Source organism: Petaurus breviceps, unplaced genomic scaffold (assembly GCF_028583685.1).
Source record: "Petaurus breviceps papuanus isolate PSGF00001 unplaced genomic scaffold, PetGlider_PUasm1.0 98, whole genome shotgun sequence".
Lineage (NCBI taxonomy): Eukaryota > Metazoa > Chordata > Mammalia > Diprotodontia > Petauridae > Petaurus > Petaurus breviceps.
Genome location: NW_027187460.1, coordinates 28,968,073 through 28,993,236, shown reverse-complemented (window position 1 = coordinate 28,993,236; position 25,164 = coordinate 28,968,073). Strand labels below are relative to the sequence as shown.

Genomic DNA, 25,164 nt, shown 5'->3' with positions numbered 1-25,164 from the left:
GTGAATAATCCACAGGCTTGAGGGGCCTCAGACTGAAGCCGGGGGCTACACTTAGCAGACAGAGGCCAGAGCTGGCTCTGTAATTTCCATAAATCTTGTTTTGGCACAAAGAACTATTTTAAGGCCTAAAGGAATGACTCTGCATTTAGCACTAGTAGAATAGGGTTCAGACTATGGCTCAAAGTGATTGTGGATGGGTGGGGGAACCTTAACTTTCCAACACAGTCTCTTCCCAAGTTGCTGATGTAGGAGGTGAAGCCCACGGTAGTCTAGAACACTAGGCGTTGGCCCCGTGAGGACCACAATACTACTGAGTAAGGCCCTTGCCAGATTAAAATGTAATTTCTATCTGATTTTAATGTGTTGATGTTTTAATAAAAATAATTTATAAACATGTGGTTTTCTAAGACAATAGGCAGCCCACAGTGATCCTTATGTACAGTTCAATGGCTCCCTTTTCCACCTGAGTTTGACACCATTGGTCTAGAACTCTGAACTTTAAAAAAAATTCCCTCCTGTTTCTCTGATCTGAGGATCTGAGTTGCAGGAAAGGCAGGTCGGTAAGCAAACAGTGCTGGAAAGCCCCTCTCTGGGCTGCCAGGGAAAGAGACCGTCAAGAGGCCTGGACTCTGGCTCCGGTTCTTCTGCTAACTGGCTTTGGGCAAAGTCTGTCTTGTCATCAATTTTACCATCTGTAAACTACAAGTGCTGAGCTAGACTGGAGTTTCTTAAACTTTCCTGTGTCACCACAGTCTGGTAAAGCCTGGAGATCATTTCTTAGAATACTGTTCAGAAGTGCACAAAATGAAATAAATAGCATTATAAAGGAAACTGATTACATTAAAACACGGTTATCAAAATATTTTTTAATTTCAGAGATTCCCCCCCACCCTGTCCAGGTCAAGAACCCCCAAACTAGAGAATCATAATTATTTATCTAACACTTTAAAGTTTTCAAAGCCCTGAACAAACTATTTCGTTTGAGTCCATGGTACCTACCCCACAATAACATGTGTGGTAGGTACCATAAGATAGACTCACAAAAGTTAAATGACTTGATCATGATAACACAGCTTATATCAGAGGCAAGATTTCTCCTGGGTCTGTAGCCTTTTCAGCTGTCCATCTAAGTATCCTCCATGTCCTCAAACTTCTATGGCTATTACCCAAAGGCCTTTGCTTTGGTCCAGCCTTGCCACCTAGTGAGTTCCCGGCCTCTGAGGTTTTTCATGAAAATGAAAAATTTTCATTGGAAATCAAAATGGATGGCCATTTGTTTGGAATATTGTCATTGAATTCATGCTTTGGATAATCATGATCACTTCCTGGACTAGATGAAATCTGAGATCACTTCTAAATGTGGATGACTGTGATTTGGTGGTTATTTCTATTCTCCTTTTCCTTCCCAAGGAGAAAGTCCTTTGTTACCCAGATAGTCTTGAGACAGTTATGTTTCCTTATTTGCATCTGAGTCAGAAAATGCTCCTCTACTTCCCTTTCTTCTTTCACTCAGCCAAGGCAGGAAGCTGCATTAGGGAAGAGTGAAAAGAAAAGAGAGAATAATGGTGAAGGGAGTTCTTTGGCCTGAAGTCTTGAGGTCAACATCAGTGAGAATCAGACAGGCATTCAATAATCATTTAAGTGCTTGTTAAATGTCAGGCACTGTGCTAAGCACTGGAAATATAAAGGAAAGCAAAAGAGAGACCTCTGCATCATAAGAAAGTCGTACTAACTAATGTGATTCCCTTAATTCCAAAGACAATATTCACTACCCTAGAAATATGTCCAGTTCTGGGCACTATGGTTTATGAAGAAACTTGATAAGGTGGAGAATGGCTAGAAGAGGGTGACCAGAATGGTTAAGGGCATCAAGTACATACCATGTATGGCTCAGTTGAAGGAACTGGGGATGTTCTGCCTAGAGAAGAGAAGATTCAAGGAGGAACATTATTGCTATAATTGAAAGATTGTCATGTGGAAGAAGGATTGGGCTTATTTTGTTTGAGGATATGGGCCAGAATGAGGTGGAAATTTCAAAGAGACAGACTGAGACTTGATATTATGAAAAACTTCTTAACAGAGCTATCCCAAAGTGCAATCAATGAGCTGCATTAGGAGGTCATGGGTTCCCCCTCACTTGACGGATCAAGCAAAGGCAGACGTGGCCACTCTGGGGGTGTATTATGCTGGGGGTTCTCTTCTGAGTAGTGGATGAGCTATTTGGCCAGTGTGGTCCACTCCGATGCTGACTTTTCTATGAGTCTATGGTAGTGCACATAGTAGTACATGGTATGTGCACGTAATAGTACATGGAGCTTTATAGATACATGTTTTTACCCATGCAGAGTCATAGAAAATCAGGGCTAGAAGAGACCTTGGACTCTAAGAAGACTTGCACTCTTCCAATGTCAAATCCATGACTTTTTCTACTAAAATGGAAATTGCCAGTGTAAGTGTACCTCAAATGATCTGTGACCCCATCCTTCCCCACTCTCTCAGGATGGAGTTAATTAACACAGCTGTGGCAGTCTGCTGAGAAGTCATCTCCAATTCAATTAGATGCTTATTTTATCTCATTCCCTTAAATTTATTGTTTTTGGAGTTAGATCCAAAACCAAGTCAGTCACCCAACCTCAGAAATATTTATACAACTGAACTTTGATCAAAGTCCTTCAAACTAACAAAACAGCAAGACAGTGTACAGTCCTGAAATAACCTCTTTCTGTGTGGTCTTAGAATAGCTCATTCCTGTCTCACAAAACAAGTCCTTTCCATCCATGGTGCAGCAACGTTCACTTTGGTGTAACCCATGTTTAGACAGGCAACTCTGAAGCAGGGGGCATAGTGGGTTATCTAGGAATTTGGGGACATGTAGATAGGTTAGTCAGTCCTAGGGCCATAGATTTAAAGCTGTAAGGCACCTTAGAAATAACTGAATCTTCCATAAAAGGGCCAAATTTCCTAAAACACAAATCTGGCTGTATCATATTCCTTAGTCAATTAAATTAAATTAAATCTAACCCCCCTCTGAGATTCAAAAGGGTTGTTTGTTTATTTCATGCACAAAATAAAAAAAATTGACAAGCATTTATTAAGTATCTACTATATGCTATGCAATACACTGGGGATATGAAAACAAAGGTGAAAGAGTCCCCTACCCTCAAAGAGCTTACAGTCTAATGAAGAATGGCAATGTGTATGTAGGTATGCTCAGAATAGATGATAATTGGGGTGAGAAGTAAATAGGAGTCACCCACAACCACCAGGATCAGGAGAAGTTTCATGTGGGTTTGATCAGGGTTTTGAAGAGAATTAGATATTCTAAAAGGAGGTAGGTCAGTCAATCAACAAGCATTTATTAAACACTTCCTATGTGCCAAGTACTGTGGGAAGAAAGGCAGTCCCTGTTCTCAAGGAACTTACATTCTAACGGGGGAAGATAGCATAAAAGAGAAAACTGGAAAATATTAGGGGAGGGGGAAGGGGAAGAGAAGAAAGGTACCTGGTAGGGACTGTGATGGAGAAATCCAGAAAGAAACCTGGTGAGAAGTGAAGAAATGGTTGGCATGGGCACCCTCCTTTACTTTATTTGTCTGTCTGTCTATCTATGTATCCATCTATCTATCTATTTATTTGCAGAGAAAGGCCTTTATTTACACTTCCAGCAAGGAAGCTGGTATGCTGCTCACACCCTCCTTTATTGAGATTCTGGGAGAAACCATCCAATCAAATGGAGGGACTGCAGGGGTGGAAGGTACTTCCAAGATGTGAGTTCCACTGATGGAGTGAACTTCCAGGATGGAGAGGTTTCTGGGGGCATGGTGGAAACTCCAGGACACAGCCTAGTGAAGGACCAAGGAGTTTAACCTTCTTACACAGAAGCAATTCCTTCATCTAGAATCATCTTGAGAACTGTCTCAGATCCTCCCTTAACTTTTCCCCCAGATTGTCTCATGCCTGGCAAGCTCAGGGATAGATAAGCTTTAGGAGACAGGATTCATTTGCACAGATAAAGTAAAAAAAAACAAAACAAACTACTTGATCATAAAGTCAAGTGAGACAATTACTTAACCAGAGTAGATCTCGGGTCTACTGAATCTAGAGCTGGTATGGAGATTTGTTGTTATGTTATTTCAGTTGTTTCTGGCTCTTTACAACCCAATTTGAGGTTTTCTTGGCAAACACACCGGAGTGGTTTTCCATTTCCTTCCTCAGTTCATTTGACAAAGGAGGAAACTGAGGCAAACAGGGTTAAGTGACGTGCCCAGGATCACACAGATTGTAAGTGTCTGAGATTGGATTTAGACTCAGGTCTTCCTGACTCAAGGACCAGTGCTCTAACCACTGTGTCACTTAATTGTCCAGAACAGGGCTTTAGAAATCATGAACTTCAATCCTCTTCAACCCTTTACAGAGAAGAAAAGCTGAAGGCCAGAGGGGCTGGGTGACTTGCCCATAGGGCAGAGGTGGGATTCAAAGGCAGGCTCTCTGAAGACAAATCAAGCTGTCTTTCCACTATACCACACTTAGAGCAGAGTTGAGATAACTCCAGAAACCTAGTTGGGACAAGTGGGCTTCTACAATGGCTGCCTGCTGTTCTCAAACAAGCTAATTGGACTTGGTAGGATAGCATCCTTTTGTAGAGGACTCACAACTGAGCCTTGTGGGAGCTTGTCTGCCCCCAAGTTGACTTTCAGCCAGTAGCCAGATGCATTCAGTGGGGAGTAGGGCCCTCCAAATGGGGATGGGGCACTGTTACCTTTTCTGTTGTTCTCCGGATTCACCAGAGATGCATAAAATGACATTTCCAAATATTATAGTTATTTTTTGTTGCACTTAATAGTATTTTGTTTTTTTCCAATTACATGTGAATTTCAACATTCACTTTTGTAAGATTTTGAGTTCCAAACTTTTCTTCCTCCCCCCTCCCCAAGACAGCAAGCAATCTGATGTAGGCTTTACATGTACAATCATGTTAAATATATTTCCACATTAGTCATGTTGTGAAAAATGAATCAGAACAAAAGGGGAAAACCATGAGAAAGAAAAAAACAAACAAAAAAGTGTAAATAGTATCCTTCAATCTGCATTCAGACTCCATAGTTCTTTCTCTGGATATGGATAGTATTTCCAGTCAAGAGTCTTTTGGAATTATCTTAGATCATTGTATTGCTGAGAAGACCTAAGTCTATCATAGTTGGTCATTGTACAACGTTGTTGTTTCTGTGTACAATGTTCTCCTGGTTCTGCTCACTTCACTCAGCATCAGTTCATGTAAGTCTTTCCAGGTTTTTCTGAAATTCCCCTGACCATCTTTTCTTATGGAACAAGAGTATTCCATTACATTCATATACCACAACTTGTTGAGCCATTTCCTGATTAATGGGCATCTCTTCAATTTCCAATTCTTTGCCACCACCAAATATTATAGTTTAAACCCATCAGTGATGCTCATATGTTATTGTGCTGACATCAGCAGAAAGTGGAGCCCTGGGGAGAGAGATTGCAAATTTGTCCATGACGTGGGCTCTGATATACCATAGTGAGAGAACCTGATGGGGCCTGGGGACCTCCTGAAGAATGCCATCCTTCAGGCTTAGAATGCATATACAATCTCTCGTTATGAATGTTTCACGATCATGCTGTAGACTCTCTTTGTTATTACCTTAATAAAACTAACAGCATACATCAGAGCTGTAACTAGTATAGGGTGAACAGGGGTTTGCCCCAGAGTGTCAGCATTTGAGAGTGAGTGGTTAGGAAACCTCTGGGACAGAGGGGTAACTGTCTTTACACCTTGCCAAAATCTTCCTCACCATGCAGCACAGTCACTGTCCCTAAGGTCCTACCTCTGAAGTATTTGTCCCCTGGACGCACTTCCCCTCCAACTCCTGGGGGCTGGGGGAAGGAAGAGGAGGTCTGGACCTCCCCCTCTCCTAGCACAACTGTACCCTCAGTCAGACTGTACATTGTAGCATTTCTATATGCTATCATTCTCCCATTTCTGACTTTTTCTGCTCCAAGTAAAAACATGTCTAGCTAAGATTCTAGCTCACACTGATACAGTATTTTAGAGTCACAAAGTACCTTACATTTATTATCTCATTTCATCCTCCCAACTGTATGAGGTAAGCAGTGCAAGGAACCCAATTCCCATTTCATATATAAGGACACTGATGCTCAGAGTCATGAATTGACACAAAGCATCATGGTCCAGTGGGAAGAGGACTAAATTTGCAGTCAGAGTCCTGGGTTCAAATCTTGAACAAGTTTCTTTTGGTCTATGTGACTTTGGAGACTTTATTTCTCCCCTTTGTCTGAGTTTCCCATCTCTAAAATGAAGGGTTGACTGGATGGTTTGTAAGGTCCCTTCCAGCTCTAAATCTATGACCCTATAAAGAACGACCCTGGTCCTTCCAGCTGCGAGTGCCTTTGCCTTTCAGATTTCCTTAATTCTCTATCTTACATGTACTTAGCTATATACTTGTCTCTCCTGGTTAGAATGTAAGCTCCTCCAGGGCAGGCACTGCTTTTTGTCTTTATCTCTTCATTACTTCTCTTATGCCTAGTCCATAGTAAATACTTAATAAATATGTATTGACTGGTTGAGAAAATCATACAGCTGGGGGATCACAGTGGTCAAAGTGGGGATTTGAACATTAATCTTCCAATTCTAAGTCCAAGACTTTTCCCACTGCTTCCTATCATACATTCTGTGACTAATGAAAAACCCAAGAGACAGAGTTTCTGGGTAATTAATAATCAATTTATTCATTAGGCTAACTAATAATCAATAAATTGATGGTCAGTGTGTTCTCTCAGCAACTAAAGACAAAACCTTGGAGAGGCTGAAAGCTTTCATGTACTTTTGGGAAGGATGATGCCCCTGACAAGTGAAAGTCAACCCTGATTGGTGGATATTTAATGAGGAGGTGGGCTAAAAGTCTTCAGCTCCTCCTACTGAGAATGTGGCTTGATCACCAGACTCAGCCACCTCAAGCAATCTGGACAAGGGAATCCATCTCCATCCAGACCACTCTGGTTGGTTTTCTCCTTCATGAGCTGGGTCACTCTAAATTCTAATGGAGGAGTATGAGGACAGAGGCTTATTTCCTCAATACAAGGACTTGCCTAGACTGGATTCTATTTACACTCTAAACAGAATTAAGGTCTCTTAGTTGGGTGGGGTCACAACCAAGACCCAAGAGCATGTTCCCAGAGGTTTAGGGCCATCTCCTCAGTCATGTCTTCCAGAGACTGACTGACCTTCCATGGAGGCTGGACCTTAAATGAAGAAATAAAAGGAGAAAAATCCTGCATCCTAATTTAATAATTGGCTATTAATATAATAAAAAAGTTAAATTTCTCTCAATTCTCTTAGATTCTGTATCTTGCCCTCTAGCCCTAGACTTCATGTAGTTTTTTTTTTTTATTGTTCTCTAGTTTTCTCATGTTCGCCTCTGCAAACTACACCAAAGACTGATAAAAGGCAAGGAATATATCATAGTCTGTCTTAATCACCTACTGGGTTGAGCCAAGTACTCAGGTATCTCCACAGGCATAGAGTCCTCAAGTAATAAAAATATCTCACGTTATATAGTATGTTAGGGTTTGTCTTATAGAGGAAGGGAAGAAGGATTTATTACATGCCTATTATATGCTACGCCCTGTGCCAAGCACTTTATAGATACTATCTCATGTAATATTCACAACAACCCTGGGAAGGGGGTGTTGTTACTATCTCCATTTTACACATGAGGAAACTGAGGCAGACAGAGGTTAAGCAATTTGCCCAGGGTCACACAGTTGGTAAGTGCTTGAAACTGGATTTGAACTCAGGTCTTCCTGACTCTAACCTCAGCACTCTATCCTCTGTGCCACCTAGCTGCAGTGGCTGGTACATTGTGGGTTTTCCCACAATAACCTTTATTTTGTAGATGAGAAAATTGAGATGGGGGGGGTTTGAAATGACTTATCCAAGGTCATTCATCTAGCAAACAGAAGAAGAAGGACTCAGACCCAGGTCCTTTGATTTCACATCTGGTGCTTTTTCCTCTATACCACATATCCTCAAAGTACTTTAGAATTCTGAAATACTCAAAACAATCTGTGATCTCATCAAAGTGGATTTTCCCTCTAGTAATAATAGCAAGCAATAGCATTTTAAGGTTTGCAAAGCTCTTTACAAATATCTCACTTTATCTTTACTACCACCCTGGGAGGTCGGTCCTATTTTAATCTCTACTTTACAGATGAGGAAACTAAGGCAGAAAGACAGATTAAATGACTTGCCCAAGGTCACACAGCCAGGAAATGTCTGAAACTGGATTTGAACTCAGGTCTTCCTGACTCCAGTCTACCCATCCTATCCCACTCTTGTTCACATTCTCCTGGAAGCTCATCTCGAGGGCTCTAAAGTGCTGTGGACCTGCCTTGGTTTCTCCTGGTGTCTGAGGATGCCAGTAAGCATCATGAGCCATTCTCTGGTTACTTTATACTCAGTCCGCATGAACAGTCCATCTTCATTTTCATTTAGCATTTAGTGTAGTGCCTGGCATGCAGTAGGCACTTAATAAATGTTCATACATTCATTCATTGGATGCCATCCTCCATATTTTAATTATTTATTTATTTAATCAATCAATTGATTGATCAATCATTCATTCATTTATTTTCCTCCATAATTGCCTGTTTGTGGGTGTGCCTTGTGCCTTTCAAAAGGCCTCTGGGTGATAGCCATTTTCAGTTCTTTAGAGATTATAATGTTCCACATCTTGGAGTCATAAAGCAACATGAGAAGAATACTGATGCTTAAAAAAAAAAAGTAGGGTCTGTCTCTCAGAGATGAATTTGGACTCATTAAAATAACTTTTCCACTTTCCAATGGCAAAAACATTCTCCTTCCCCCCCACCCCCACCCCATTTGATTCTGGCCCCAAGTCACTGTCCATGAATGTGAAAGATACACAAACTGGGTGTTGTCTGTATATCTGAGGTTGTCCCCCAAGTCTGGGTGGGCTCTACATTCTTCACCAGAACAAGATGCCCACAGGCTTTCCCTCCATTTCCTCTCCTCTCACTCACTTCTCCACTCTTTGCACACTGGATTCACCATTAAGCTATTATGACTACAATATAAATGCAGAGACATATTAGAGAGAGAAAGCCCTAGCAACTGGAAGATCAAGGAAGGCTCCATGGAGAAGAAGGTATCTGAGCTGAACGTAGAAAGAAACTAGGAATTCAAGGAAGCAGAGATGACAACAGCACGCCCTTCAGACATGGTGGTGAGCCAGTGCACAGATACAGGAAATGGAGGGTGTGAGCCAGCTATGTGCTAGTAAATGTTTAACAACTGGCTTTCTTAAAAAAACCAAAAACCTGTGTGCAGCACATAGGGAAGCTAGGTGGCGCAGTGTGTCTGCTCTATTGAGTACTAGACCTGGAGTGAAGAGGACCCCTCTCTTCCTGAGTTCAAATCTAACCTCAGAAATTTTCTAGCTGTGTGACCCTGGCCAAGTCACTTCACCCTATTTGCCTCAGTTTCCTCATCTATCAAATAAGCTAGAGAAGGAAGGGGCAAACCACTCAGTATCTTTGCCAAAAACACCCCAAATGAGGTCACAAACAGTCAAACATGACTGAACAACAAAGTGTAAATGCTCACCCTAAAAATTTAACAATAGGTTATCATGAGCTGGTATGAGTTGACTCCAGCACGCCCCTAGCTTTGGGTAGGGAATAGTAAGAGGTCCAGGTAGGTTACAAAGGGCTTTAAATGCCAAACAGATGAATTTGTATTCAATCCTAAAGATAATAGGGAGCCACTGATGTTTATTGAATAGGAGGGGACTTTGGCAGCTATGTGGAGGACTGGTTATTATGGGGAAAGACTTAAGGCAAGTAGACCAGTTAGGAGACTATTATAATAGTTCAAGTGACAGATGATTACAGTCTGAGTCAGGTGGCTATGTTCTTACATAGGACATAGGATACATAGTCCTTACATAGGAGAGGAGACAGATCCAAGAAATACTGTTGAGATAGAAAAGATAAGATTTGCACTTAATTGGATATATGAGGTGAGGAAGATGAGAAATTGAGGATAAGATTGAGGTCAAAAGACTGGAGGAGTCAGGAGGACTTCAACAGGAATAGGGAAGTTAAGAAGGGTGGGTTCAGATTATAAAAACTGACAATAAATAACAAATGTTGGAGGGAAAAAGAAGTGTGTTGATGGACTGTTGGTGGAACTGTGAATTGTTCCAGCCATTTTGGAAGTATATCTGAAAATGTCTAAGCTATGCACACCCTTTGAACCCATAATACTATACCTCAAAGAGAACAAAGAAAGAGGAAAGGGTCTTCTATTCTATATGCATAAATATTTATAACATCTCTTCTCATATCTGCAAAAAACTGGAAACTTAGGGAGTGCCTATCAATTGAGGAGACTTAGGTGTGTTTGTGGGCACCAAAGAAGGAACCAGTAGGCAGAAAGAAATTAAAGATTAAAAGCAGAGAGAATGATTATGAGGGCAATCTACTGGAAAAGGGGGGAGGAGATAGGATCAAGAAACATTTGGAAGGGCTTGCCTTAGCAATGGGGGAGGTCATCTCTTCATCAGAGTAAATGAGGAGAAGACAGAAAATGATATCAAGGAGGTGAGGAATCTTCTTATAACAAATGGCCTCCGTTCGACCAGTAAAGTATGAAGTGAGGTCCTCAGCTGAGAGGGTGATGATAGAAGGTACATTAGAGGGCTTGAGGAAGAAAAGAAGGTTTGGAACAGCCACTGTGGGGAATGGGGTAGAGAATCAATTAGGGAAGAACAGAAGGATTTCCTTGCTGCAGTGAAGTCCTAGATTAGATCAGATAGCATAAATTTGTAGTGGACCCAGTCAGTGCGATGTTTGCTTCATTCAGCAGCATATGAGTAGAAGTAGGTGGTGGAAGCAAATCACCATTGGAGTCTGGAAAAGTATGAGCTCAAAGATCTTAGAAAGGCAATGGAAAGATTTGCTCGAAATGGTGAAGACTCAAGTGAGCAGAACTAAAAGAACACTGTATATAGTAACAGCAATATTGTTTTAAGAGTGACTTTAAGTAAATAAGTCCTTTTGACTATTATAAATACACAAGTTAAAAATAAACATATGAAGAAAGATGTAGAGAAAGAACTGACAAATAGAAAAATGTATAGAATATATATGCATATATATATTTGTGTCTAACGATAGTTATCTCTAAGGTGGGGAAGAGGGAAGAAAAAAAGAAATTTACATGATAACTTTATTATATATTTAAAAGAAATAGCAAGTTGTACATAATAGATTTTCAGTTTCATGTGCAATTATCTTTTTTATTATATTATGTTATAGAAATGCTTGTTTTGTTCCATAAATTAAAAATAAAACTATTTTTTTTAAAGTACGAACAGCAGTAGGCCAGGAGACCAAGGAATTCAGATGTGGAGTTTAACCAGTTAATTACAGGATTAAGAATGGGAAGGGAGGAAAGTGAAGCCAGAAGAGGGGTGATGGTTGGAGGATTAGAGGGACTGTAAGTCATGGTGAGGACAAAGAATAGGTTTAAGAAGAATAAAGCATAAGAAGAAATTGAATGATAGGTTAAGATCAAATAAAGGAATTTCAGTGTTCTTTGTCATAGAAGTTGAATGCCTGTGGGGGAGATGGTGTAATGTTAATGGGGATTTGAAGATCTTCCCTTCTCCTTAATAGACCGAATGTAAGCACATGGAGTCCACTAGGGGAAGTGCTTGTGTTATAGATGGCAAGATTAAGAGTGTGACCATCCCTGTGCTCGGGTGGAGTGGCAGGAAGGTCAATCTCTTACCTCCAGAAGAGTAGACTTCTCCTATGCACAATGGGTTTAGTTCAGTTGTTTTCCCCACTTTTCTCTTCAGTATCATTTCTTCTTCTTGTATAAGCATATATCTTGGACTATGACATTCCTGTCCAAGCATGGGTTCCTCCACTCTCCATGATAATGGAAATGGCTTATTGTTGCCATTGTTCAAAGTCATTCACCTCATTCTCTCCTCCAGAGTCATCCAAGACCAGTGGCAGGACAAAAGTCAAGGCAACTGGCAATGGCCCAGAATGCTGAAAATAGTTTGTTATTAAAAAACCAAAATTGCCCATCTCTTTCATGTTTCATCTGTCTGCTATCTTCCTTCTGGTTCCATTTGAAAATGTCCTTGAGATTGAAGTTGGGTTGAGACTCAACTTTACTAAGCTCAATCTCTTGCCAAGTTTTCTTGGAACTAATTTTATCCTTCACTGCTTCTCTATGTTATTAAGTGATATTGCTCATAATCTTCCACCATCCTTCCCTTTAAGATTTTACAAATGAGTTTATATTCTAAATCTATATTCCCTTTGGCTGCTCTGTTTCTCTATTTGCTAAGAAATACAAGTGTCTACTAATTGAGATGGCTTTTAGGCTCTTGCGTCGTCCTCATTACAGCAATTGATTTATATCTGTTAAATTTCTGAATGAATTTATTATTATTTGTGTCAATGTCTTTTCATCCAATCACATTCCATTTTTCAGCAGTCACTTTATCTGTCATATTATCTTCTTTATTTTTTTCTCTTTTTTGTTGTTGTTCAGTTGTTTCAGTCATGTCCAGTTCTTCATGAATCCACTTGGAGTTTTCTTGGTAAAGATGCTGGAGTGGTTTGACATTCATTTCTTTCTTCAGCTTATTTTACAGAGAAGGAAACTGAGGCAAACAGGTTCACCCGGGATCACACAGCTAGTGTCTGAGGCCAGTTTAGAACTCAGGAAGATGAGTCTTCAATTTCAGGCCTAGCATTTTATCCACTGTGCCACCTGGCTCCCTCATTCTTTTTTTCTAGCTTTATATTCATTTTTATCTTTGCTCTAACAAATTGTGGCCTGACTGTATAAGGATGCCTGTTTCAGGAATCATTCCCACACCAGTCAATGAGTCATTTCCTGTCTGTTAAGGTATAGTCATTTTTAATGTGTATGTGTGGGGTGGTGGCTTGGTGCTCACCATTTCCAGAGCTGGCAGTTAGGTGATGCATTGGATAGAGCGATGGGCCTGGGCTCAGGAAGACTCATCTTTCTGAGTTCAAATCTGGCCTCAGACACTTACCAGCTGGGTGACCCTGGGCAAGTCACTTAGCCCTGTTTGCCTCAGTTTACTAATCTATCAAATGAACTGGAGGAGGAAATGGCCAACACTTCCAGTATCTTTGCCAAGAAAATTCTAAATGGGGTCTCAAAGAGTTGGAGATGACTAAAAAGCAGCTGAACAACAATAAATTTCTAGAGCTTCCCAATTTTCCTCTTGAAGAAAGTATTCATTATAGGACCATATATTTAGAGCTGGAAGGGAAACCTTCTGATTCAAGCTCCTGATTTTGCAGACAAGGAAACTGAGTCACAAGGAGGTCGTGTGACTTGCTTAGTCACTGAGGTAGTAAGCAACAATTGGGATCTGAAACCAGGTCTTCTGACCCCAGAGTCAGTTTAAAGAAACAGTCTTTGAACTGCACCATGACAAAGGGAGGCAAGGTGGGGCAAGGGGAAGCAAGGGGAGGCATGGTGTTTCCCACAAAGGAACTCCTGCTGCAACCCAAAATAACATCTTGCAATGCTAAGTCAAATCAATAAGCATTTCTTAAGTGTTTATTATGTGTCAGGCACTATACTAAGTGCTGGAGATACAAATACATGCAAAAAACAACAAACAAACCACAATCCCTGCCCTCAAACTGCTTACATTCTAAGCAGAGAAAATGACCCATAAAAGGGAGCTGACAGGTGGAGGGATAAAGGAGGAAGGAGGGGCAGAAAGTCCAGAGAGTCAGAAACAGAGCCAAGACAGGAATGGAGGATGGTTGGCTTGGTCTCTCCCTCAAAATGGAGGTTCTGGGAGGAACTCATCAATGGGAGTAGGAGACTGCTGGGTGGGGAGACTTTCTGGGGAACTAAAGCCAAACAATGATCTTCCAAAGTGACAAGGTAGCTGAGGCTTGTGAGTCAGAAGCAAGGAATGAAATATGGCTGGTCTTTTCACTTACTTAAAAAAAAAAAAAAGTTAATTCATCAATAAAAAAAGAGAGACCTTCAACAAAAGAGAGGTATTTGAAGTGGTCCTTAAAAAAAAGACATAATGATGTACTTCATATTTTTCCATGTATAAAATGAAAGGGTTAGATTAAATGACATAGAAAGCCCTTTATATCTCCAAATCCATGCCCCTATAATTCTATGCCTGCATACTTCACCTGAGCAATCTGGTTTCCTACCTTATCTCCTAATTGAAACCTCCCTCTCCAAAGTTACCCATGATCTCTTAGTTGCCAGATCCAATGGCCTTTTCTCTATCTTCATTCTCCCTGTCCTATCTGTAGCCTTTGACAGGGTTGACCACTCTCTCCTCTCTGGATTGTCATGACATAACTCTCTCCTGGCTCTCCTACCTTCCTACTCCTCCTCACAACTTTCCTCCATGCCATGCCTCCGACCTGTGGTGTCCCCCAAGTTTTTCTGCTGGGCTCTCTTCTCTTTCATCTATGTTTTCTCATTCATCAGCCCCCCCCCAGGTTCAATGATCACCTTTATGCAGATTTATCTCATATCTATACATCCAGTCCCAATCTCTCTCCTGAGTACTCGTCTCACATCACATTTACTTATTGGATATTTTGACCTGGATGTCTTCTAGATATCTCAAACACCACATATCCAAAATAGAACTCATTCTCTCCTCCCACCCCCAAATCCCACATCTTCTGAACTTCATTATTTTTGTCAAGAATGCCAGAATCATTCTAGTTACCCAAGGGCACAGCCCTGCTGTCATCCACAATTTCTCCTCTGCCTTCACCCCACACATCCAACCATTCCTCTTATATTTCCCATCTTCTCCACTTACACAGCCCCCTCCTTAAGGTCCTCATCTTCTAAACTGATGTATTGTAGTGGTCTCCCTCCTTTAATTCTCTCTCCATTCTAATCCATGCAACTGCCAATGTTATTTTTCTGCAACATTAATCCGACCACCTCATCCCACTATTATAAAATCTCCAATAACTCTCTATTTGGGATTATCTGGTATTTAAAATACCTGGAACCACCCCATCTTTCCTATTCCAGTCTTCATATGCATTACACCCCTTTACTCACTCTATAGTCAAGCAACACTGCCCATCAATACTTCTTTCAGCTTGATGTCTTTGTACTGGCTGTCTTCCATGCCTAGAATTCTCTCCTTCCTCACATCCTTGTCTTTGAGTCTCTGATTTCTTTCAAGACATGGGTTCAAGTCCCATCTTGTATACATACTGGCTTTCTGACCCTCGACAAGGGATTCAAACTCTTATTGTCCCACTTGACTTTCTTTTTATTTATTTATTATTAGTTTTCAACATTCACTTTTATAAGATTTTGAGTTCTAAATTTTCCCTCCTCCCTCCCTTCTTCTCTCCCCAAGAAGGCAAGCAATCTGATATAAGCTATATATACATATATATGTACATATATATATGTTCAATCATATTCAACATATTTCCACATTAGTCATGTTATAAAAGAATCAGAACAAGAAAGAAAAAACACACACACATACAAAAGAGAAAATAGTGTTCTTCAATCTGCATTTAAACTCCATAGTTCTTGCTCTGGATGTGGATAGCATTTTTCCATCATGAGTATTTTGGAATTAGGTTAGATCATTGCATTGCTGAGAAGAGCTAAGTCTAACAAAGTTGGTCCTTGTACAACATTGCTGTTACTGTGTACAATGTTTTCCTGATTCTGCTCACTTCACTCAGCATCTGTTCATGTAAGTCTTTCCAGGTTTCTCTGAAATCTACCTGCTCATCATTTCTTATAGAACAAATAGCATTCCATTACACTATCACAACTTGTTCAGCTATTCCCCAATTGATAGGCATCCCCTCAATTTCCAATTCTTTGCTATCACAAAAAGAACTGCTATAAATATTTTTGTATGTATGGGTATTTTATCTTTTTTTATGATCTCTTTGGGATACAGACCTGGAAGTGGTATTGGTAGGTCAAAGATTATGCAGTTTTAGAGTCCTTTGGACGTAGTTCCCCACGTGATTTCCTAAGGTTAAAATTTTCAGGTAAGGTGTTGATTTCACATCTATGGAGGGAATTTCCTTATCAGGAGTTCTTTATTCCAGTGAAATCACAGGTCCAATTTCATCCCATTATTGTCTTCTATTAAGTATTGAGCAACTGGTGGAAGGTAAGAGGTTTAAAGAGAAGTAAGACAATGGAAGTAAATACTACTACATTTCCTCTGATTCAGCCCCATATCACTGAACCAGAATGATACAAGTGCATGCTTGTAGGCAAATGTACTTGTGATTTCCAAGAAAACTTAATGAAAACATAGTAAAAGGAAGAAATAGAATTATTTGCATTTGTTTTTTCATTTCCACTGTGATTTCCTGGATTAATGTAAATGACTGATATGGCATAAATGAGTGAACAAATAGACATTTATTAAGTGCTTACTATGGGCCAAGCAGTATACTGTGCTAACTGGGGAAACAAATGGAAAATTGAGACAGTTTCTGCTTTCAAGGATCTCACCCTCTTACTGGAGAAGAAGACATAATTTTCTATGAAAAGAAAGTTCATCTGCAGGGCAGATGGAAAGGACCAGAAATTCTAAGGGTGTAGTGGTGAGATAGACATCAAGGTCAAAGAGTTCCTTGTGCCAGCAGGTTAGATGACAGTGCTAGGGTCAGGGGTATGCTGGTAAATATTTAACTATTAGTTCTTGAAAAAAAAAAATCCCATGGCACACTTTAAAATGTAACCTGCATTAGTAACATGTTCTCCATTTTTTCTTAACTCTAGACAATCAACAAAACAATAACTCAAGCCCTGATTTGGGGGTTGCTGATTTCCAAGGTGTAGATGTTCACACTGCAAATATAATCATCAGAGAGCTGATTATTGATGGCTCCAGAGCTCCCCTACCCAAGGTCTGTGAAATGTAGATGCAGAGCAGATGGTAAGAGCTAGTGGTCCTCCATTCACCAGAAGGAAAAGAGTTGGTGACTCCTATCTCATTCACGCTGTGTGAGCAGGCAGGTAAGCAGCCCATATGGGTTCTGAGCAACCCCCCCCAGAAAGGGCTGAAGAAGGTAGGGGAAATAGTGCCTCTAGAGGGGATGGGAGCTTCTGCCCAGCTGTGTTTTACAATAAACTTGAAGCCAGAGGAAGCGGAGGCAAGGCAAGGGGCAGAAGGACACCCTCCCAGTAGCTGGCTTCCACACAGGCAGCAACGGGTAAAGCATCAGTCCTGGAATCAGGAAGACCTGACTGAAAATTCAGTTTCAGATTCTTACAAGCTGTGTGACCCTGAGCAAGTCACTTAATCTCTATTTGCCTCAGTTTCCTCAACTGTGAACTGAGGTCAATTCACCAAATACTTAGTAAGCCCCTAATATGTAGAAAGCATCACTTTCAGTGATGAGAATTTTTTCAAGTTTACCCCCAGTCACCAAATGTACTCACAACTCCCAGGTTATATTGTTGCTGAATGACCTGTAGCTGACATAGCCTAAGGACTCCTTCTTGACCTTGATGTCCATCTCACCACTACGCCCTTATGATTTCCAGTCCTTTCTTCTCCTCCAGTAGGAGGGTGAGCTCCTTGACAGCAGAAACTGTCTCAATTTTCTATTTGTTTCCCCAGTTAGCGTAGTATACTGCTTGGCCCATAGTAAATGCTTAATAAATGTCTACTTGTTTACTCATTTATGCCATATCAGCCATTTGCATTAATCCAGGAAATCATACAATGAAAATGGAAAAAGAAATGCAAATGATCCCTCCTCCATCCTCAATAAACTAACCTTCATCTTCTCTTCATTCTTTTCCCACCTTCTGTTCTTCATTGAAACTTGGCTCTCTCTGGAAGACGTAGCCCCTGACTCCCCTCGGCAGTACTGCCAGTGTACTCCCTCTGGGGTCAGAGGTTTCAGGTTCAAATCCAGCCAATGATGCTTCCTGCTTTTGTGACCTAGGGCAGCAGATCTGGGCAGTTCACCTTAGCCTCCTGAAGCCTCAGTTTCCCCACCTATGAAATAAGGAGTTGGACCAGAGCCTCCTCCACCTCTAAAATCTATGATTTTTCGTGCTTAGCACATTTCCAAGTCCCCTTCCTCATATCTCTAAAATAGGTTTAGATCAGGGTCTTGGTTTCCTTTGGCAAGTCTGGTGAAGCCCATAGACCACTTTTCAGAATGTCTCGAAATTCATAAAACAGAATGTGTAGGATTGTAAAGGGAGCCAATTATATTGAAATACAAATATCAAATAAAAAAATTTTTTTAAGTTCAGGTTATGATATGACCCCAGGGTCATGGATTTTAGAGCTAGAAGAGGCTTTATTATTGTTGTTCAGTCATGTCTGACTCTTCGTGCTCCCATTTGGGGTTTTCTAGCAGAGATACCAGAGTGGTTTACTATTTCCTTCTCCAGCTTACTTGACAGATGAGGAAACTAAGGCAAACAGGGTTAAGTGACTTGCCCAGGGTCATACAGCTAGTAAGTGTCTGAGATCAGATTTGAATTCTATTCTTCCTGACTCCAAGTCTGTCTCTCTATCTACTGTGCCGCTTAGCCTTCTGACAGGAAGAGACCCTAGAGGTCACCTGGTCCCTTAGAGGTCACCTAGTCCAATTCCCTTATTTTACAGATCAGGAAACTGAGGCTCAGGGAAGTTAAGTCATCTGCCCGAGGTCACAAGGTAGGAAGCATCAGAGTCTGGATTTGAACCCCGATTTAAAGGAAGCTTTTTTGGTTGGTCTTAGTTTCTTAAACTCACTTTGAGCTTTAGTGGTTCCTGACATTATTCTGCCAGGGGTAAGTTTTGGTAGTTATCCTCTATCACCTAGCCTTGCATAAATATCTTGCCTGTACATGGTTATTTGCATGTTATTTCCCCCATTATAACATGAGCTCCTTGACATTGGCCCTTGTTCGCATCCCCAAAGCTTAGCATGGTTTCTGGAACATCGTATGCACTTAATTAAATGCTTATTGACTAGTGATGTAGCTGTATTTTTAAAATCTAAGGTAGTCACTGTATCCACATTGGTCTCTGTAAAAAAAACTCCCCCTTTTCTTAATCAGAACCATGTCTGTTTGCATCTTCAGAATGTCATTCTTGACACCTTCCCATCCATTCTGGCTGATGTTCCTCCCCTGTGGAGTCTTAGTCCTTACTATCCTTTCTCTCCACTGTTTGAAATCAGCTCCCTTCAAATCTAGGTTGCATGTCAGACAATAATACCTAACTTTCCTGATCATTGTTATCACAAATTATAAGGTGTACATGGGCCCATAGGTTCCCACCAGACCTACTTCCCCCAGTTGTTAGTGACTCTCTCCCATCCTCATCACTGCATATTTATTTTGTAAGTATTGGCTTGGAACCAGGAAAACTCAAAGATCATGAATTCAAATGTGGTCTCAGATACTTACTAGCTGTGTGACCCTAGGTGAGTCACTTAACCCTGTTTGCCTCAGTTTCCTCAGCTGTAAAATGAGCTGGAGAAGGAAATGGCAAACCACTCTAGTATCTTTGCCAAGAAAACCCCAAGTGGGGTCATGAAGAGTCAGATAGGACTGAAAGGACTGAACAGCAACAATCCTGTATTGACTCACCTGTCAACATTTTATATCCCTCAGGAGGATATAAACTCCTTTAGGGCAAGGATTGTCTCACTTTTGCCTCTATATCCCCAGAGCCTTGGACAAGGCCTAGTACCTAGTAGATGCTTAATAAATGCTTGGGGCTTGATTAGTGTCCAAGGCAGACATCACAAAATGCTACTAGGGCAAACACCTAAAAAAGTACTCTCAAATCAAGTTCTTAAGACAAATTGAGTTGGGAAGGGAGAGGAGATCCTGGATTTCCAAATATAAGTCTGAATTGGGAAAGAGAGCCTGGAATATTGCCCCACCAGAGGAAACAGACACCAGGACACTGAGAATTTCCTGCCAGGGGATGGATCAAGGCCAGACCAGGAGCTCGCCCCCTCCCCGGGGGTATGGCTGCCTTCAGGGAGAGGAAGAGTCGTCTGACAGCATTATTTTCACCCAATAGAAGCAGGTGATGGTCATCAAGTTGTCGATACTTCCCCCGACAAACACTGTTCTAACTCTATGCCAGTCAACCAGTACTCTCCACTCTTCCATTCCACCCCACCCACTCACTCTGAACTTCATGACCGATATATTTACTCTCACTAAATATTCATTCAATAAACATTTATTGAGCAGTCTGCTATGCACTAAGCATGGGGCTAAGCCTTGGGGATACACAAAATAAAGATAAAAAGATACTCTCCATATTTTCAAAGGTAATTTCCCTCTGTGCCTGCAATGCACTCCCTCCTAATCTCCACCTCTCAGTACTCTTGTCTTCTAAATTTTAGTCAGTGGCAAGCCACCTTCCCTATGGAACCTTCCTTGATCCCTGGTGTTAGCACGTTGTTGTTGAGTCATTTTTCAGTAATAGCTGACTCTCCATGACCCCATTTGGGGTATTCTTTGTAGAGGTATTGGACTGGTTTGCCATTTCCTTCCCTAGCTCATTTGACAGATGAGGAAACTGAGGCAAAAAGGGTTAAATGATTTGCCCAGGGTCACACAGCTAGTAAGTGTCTGAGGTCAGATTTGAATTCAGGAAGATGAGTCTTCCCAACTCCAGGCAGGGTACTCTATCCACTATGCACCTAGCTGCTGCCCAATTGATGTGGTGTAATATTTATCAGTTTTCTTCCCCAATTAACAGACTCCTTGATGGCTAAGATCATTACATTTTTGTCTTTGTATATCAATACCTTCACCTACCATAGTGCCTTGCATGTAGTAATAAAAATTTATTTAATTTTATTCAGTGAATTTAATTTAATAATATTGTCACTGATTTCTCAGTTTTTTCCTGAGGCTGAACATTAGCCTAGTCTCTGTGGTTATTGTCAAGAATTAGCTTCCTAATGTTCATATTAGCTAGGTTTTGGTTTTCCATGTGCACAATGAAATATGTTCTCTCTTCATTTCCTCCTCTTTGCTCATGCAAATCCTGTCTACAACCCAAGCCCACTTCTAATTCTATGTTCTCTCTCCTTCAGGGAGTCCTCCCTTATCACTTAAAGCCAGCCAGGTCACCAATTTAATTTGATGGACCTCCTTGAATGACTACTGTGTATAAGGCCGTGAGCTAAATGTTATGACAGATACAGAGAAGAATAAAACAGGGTCCCTAGTCTCAAGGAACTTACATCTAATAGGAGCAAATGAGCTATACACATAAATAACTACAAGGTAAAATGTGAATGTGAAATTAAGACCCTACTAACCACTAATTTTGAGTCCAGGGCAAATACGTGGTTATCACGTGGGCAGATTTCGAAGGTCTGTAATCTTTCTTTCTTCCCCCCCAAATTAAGCTCTTACTACAGTGCTCTGCTTGAAGAATCATTGATTCAGAGCTGGAATAGACCTTACAATCTACTAGAACCCACTTATTTAACAAATGAGGAAATTGAGGCTCTGAGAAGGATGTGATTTGCCCAAGCTCATAGTCAGTAAGTAGTAGAAGCAACATTTTAATCCAGGTCCTCTTACTAAAAACTAAAATACTTTTCAGAACACCACACTGAGGAACTTAATAAATGTTTGTTGAATGAGTGCATGATTGAATGAATCTGTTTTTGAAAGCTTGTTATTTTAAGATCTATTCTTCATCGTGTTTTTGTACAGGGTTCTTAGCTGGATGGTACTGTTTCTGGGAGTGGCTCACTGCTGTGGGCTCCAGGGATGTCAGACCTGTTTCCTTTGTACAGCAGGCCTAGCAGAGTCAACAAATCAGAACAGAGCTTTACAGGTTTTGCCTTTGACTGGACACCTTATTTTGAAAGCATCTCTATTTGCTCAGAGGAAGGAACAGCAACACCTGACCTGGCACAATGCAACTCAAACCCCTTGGGGGTATTGCCACAAGTCTGACATCTGAAATGTATCTGTGTCCTTAAACCTCGTGAATTTGTAGATGTCTGTTTCTAGATCTTCTCAAGTGTCTAAACAGTTTAAACTGAGGCACCAGAAAGGAAAATGTGTATCATCCACTGGTAGGGGAGCAGCTTCCTTCATTTATTATTTTAGTTGTTATTTGTAAAGTATCCTGAACAGAGTAGGCACATTGCTGTTGAATTCAATGTAAATGAATTGCAAATATTCTCTCTCAGAGTGGAGCCTGAGCCAAGCTGGGCTTGTCTAAATCTCATATCACAGTTTCATCACTGCTTACTCCCCACACAGGTACACAATTTATGTGTAGGTTCAGTAGCAATATGAAACATAACCTAGACCAACACGTATATTTATCAGCACTCCCCACACCACATTTACAACACAAAGGGAGGAGCCCTTGGCACCATGGCACCTCACACTGTACCTCCCAGTCCCTACTGCATTCTTCCTAACACCTAACTCTGAACAAATGCTCTTCACAAACCAGCTAACCTGCTCTCTGCCACACAAAGCTGTAACTAGGACAGTGTCAGCAGGGATTTACTCCAAAGTGGCAAATTTAAATGGTGCTTCAATGACAACACTGCTATCGCTCCAGCAGCAAAGGAACAACACAGAATGCTTAGTCAAAATAGGAAGCTACCTGTGGATTTGCTGGGATGAGTCCCTTTTTATTCCCATCCCTCTATAACCTTCATCCTCTCTCAATTAAGGGCACAACAAACATTGCTTGTGCTAAGTATCACTTGTAATCTTCACCTTGTACCTCCTACTTCTTTGGATGGCTCTGAGACTATGCCCCAAACCTTAAAACTATTCACTCATGTTTTAGTAGCTTTCCTATTTCCTGGTATCCCAAAATATCCTTGTGGAAGTGCAAGTATAATCGACCATTCCTGTCTAATCAGCTGTTCCCACAGTGTCAAAAACCATGGAAGAAACTTTTTCCTCATACCATGAATGTCAATACCTGTGCCCTTTTCCACCTAACCCCTTCCTACCTTTCCAATCTTTTACACTTCACTCCACTCCACCCACTCTGTGATGCAGCCACACTGGCCTGCATGCTCTTCCTTGTGTTGTTACACTCCATCTCCTGACTGTCTTTCCACTGGGTGTCCCCAATACTGGAATGTTCTCCTTCCTCACCTCCGACTCCTAGTTTCCTGCAAGACTCAGCCTAAATCTAATCTTCTGCAGGTGGCTTTTCCTAATCCCTGATCCCCGGTGCCTTCCTTCTGAGATTATCTTGTTTGTACTGTATATCCCTTGTCAGAATATGGCTATTTACGTGTTATCTCCCTCATTAGACTTTCCGCACCTTGAGGGCAAGAGTGTCTGGCACATAGTATGACCTTAATAAATACTTGTTGACTGACTACCAGCCTTGGAGTCTGGGACCACAAAAGAACAAAGGTGTACACATGTGAAACACTACCATCATGAAAAAATGCTGGATCTGGTTAAATGAGACCATTTCATGAATTCTCTGATGCATGTCCCTCCACAGAGTAGCATGTTTCTCCTTGACTTTATCCTCATTTCCCTGGCCTTGCCCACTGCTAAAAATTATTTTCTATTACTGGCCTTGCTTCCTGGATTTGGTCACCCTGGGAACTTGGGTTGACTCTAATTGGGTTGAACCAATTTAGCTCCACATTTACTCTTTTGCATCACCACCTGGACCATTCCTTCTTACTCAAGGATGGTTCTTTTATCTGATTCTGCTAATAACTCCCATAATCATCGGCATGGGTCTCTACCATATTCTTTGTAGGCACAAAAGGAACCTAAGATCTGTGATATTGGTTGAATCACTTTAACTCACTGGGCCTCAGAGTCTTCAGCTATAAAATGAGTACAGTAATATCTCTCCTGCCTCCTTCATGTAGTTCATAGAAGGATCAAACAAGATAATGGTTAAGGAAAAAGCTGACTGTGATAGTCCAAAATAAAATCTCTCTAGCTTTGGGGGTCTCTCTGGTCCATAGGGCTCTCTTGTGATGGGCTATTTCTGCTTTGGGCCCTCCCTCTTCCTCCTGCCTAACATTTTGCTCTACACTTTTATGGAAATTTTCATGCCTTATATTTGTATAGACAGGAAATCTTCCAGCCAATACATAGGTCTCTCTGCCTAGGATGTCAGAGATGGGAAACCAATCAGGAGCACTTCAGTAAGAATCTGTCCCCTCCCTATAAAACACGTGACCCTCACCTGCCTCAGCAAAAGGCACAGGTGTAGAGAAGACAAGAACTCATGCCTAGGAAGAGAGGCAGAGACTCTTAAACTTAAAACTTGGATGTGCCGAGTCTGGTGGCATTCTCACTAAAAGCCCTTTTTTTTTTAACTACCATTTCTCTTCTGGCTCTAGTTTGAAGAACATGGCACCCTGGGTTCTGATTACCGTCCTGGTTGCACTGTTCACGCCCCTGGGGTGTCTTCTGATGATGCACCCCTCCAACCAAACATTCAGTTCCTTCCCTGAGTTATGTTACTTAGTGAGAGCTCCTTAAAGCTAACCAGTTCCTGACACTTACGCCACCATGGCATCTTCTTGCAATACCATCCCAGCTCCTCCTGTCCCCACTCTACTCCCCACTTCTTTCCACTATTTATTCTAGGAACAATAATCACATCATGACTACCATTCTAGTAGGGCATGTTGTTTGGTCATTTTTCAGTCATGTCTGATTTTTTACAACCCCACTGGGGTTTTCTTGGGAAAGATACTGGAGTGGTTTGCCATCTCCTTCTGCAGCTCATTTTCCAGATGAGGAAGCTGAGGCAAATGGGGCTAAGTGACTTGCCCAGGGTCACTCAGCTTGTGTCTAAGGCCAGATTTGAACTCAGGGAGATGAGTCTTCCTAACTCCAGGCCCAGCACTTTATCTACTGCACCACCTAGTAGAGTGTGTTGTATCATGCATCAAATGTCCTAAGACTCCATTCACTAGTCCAGTGATTCCAACCTTCCGTGACCACCACTTCCCTAGGAAGGCCTTGGGCTGTCCCTTGTGTGACTAGAAATATATCATAATAAAGGTGTTTTCTTTTAGATATTACTTGCCCAACTC

General features: G+C 41.2%; 1 long non-coding RNA gene across 4 annotated transcripts in view; it reads right to left on the bottom strand.

The window, feature by feature from the left end:
* Nucleotides 1–889: 889 nt before the first annotated feature.
* Nucleotides 890–25,164, bottom strand: part of LOC138156137 (uncharacterized) — a 42,306-nt gene continuing 18,031 nt past the window's right edge. For 2 of the 4 annotated variants that reach the window (XR_011167081.1, XR_011167079.1), the window contains exons 3-4: nt 1,881–1,918; nt 890–1,526 (exon numbers count right to left, since the gene is read on the bottom strand). This is a non-coding gene — a long non-coding RNA (uncharacterized lncRNA). Of the gene's footprint in view, nt 1,527–1,880; nt 1,919–16,060; nt 16,268–25,164 lie in introns of all 4 variants that reach the window. The other 2 variants (XR_011167078.1, XR_011167080.1) reach the window with 2 other exon arrangements.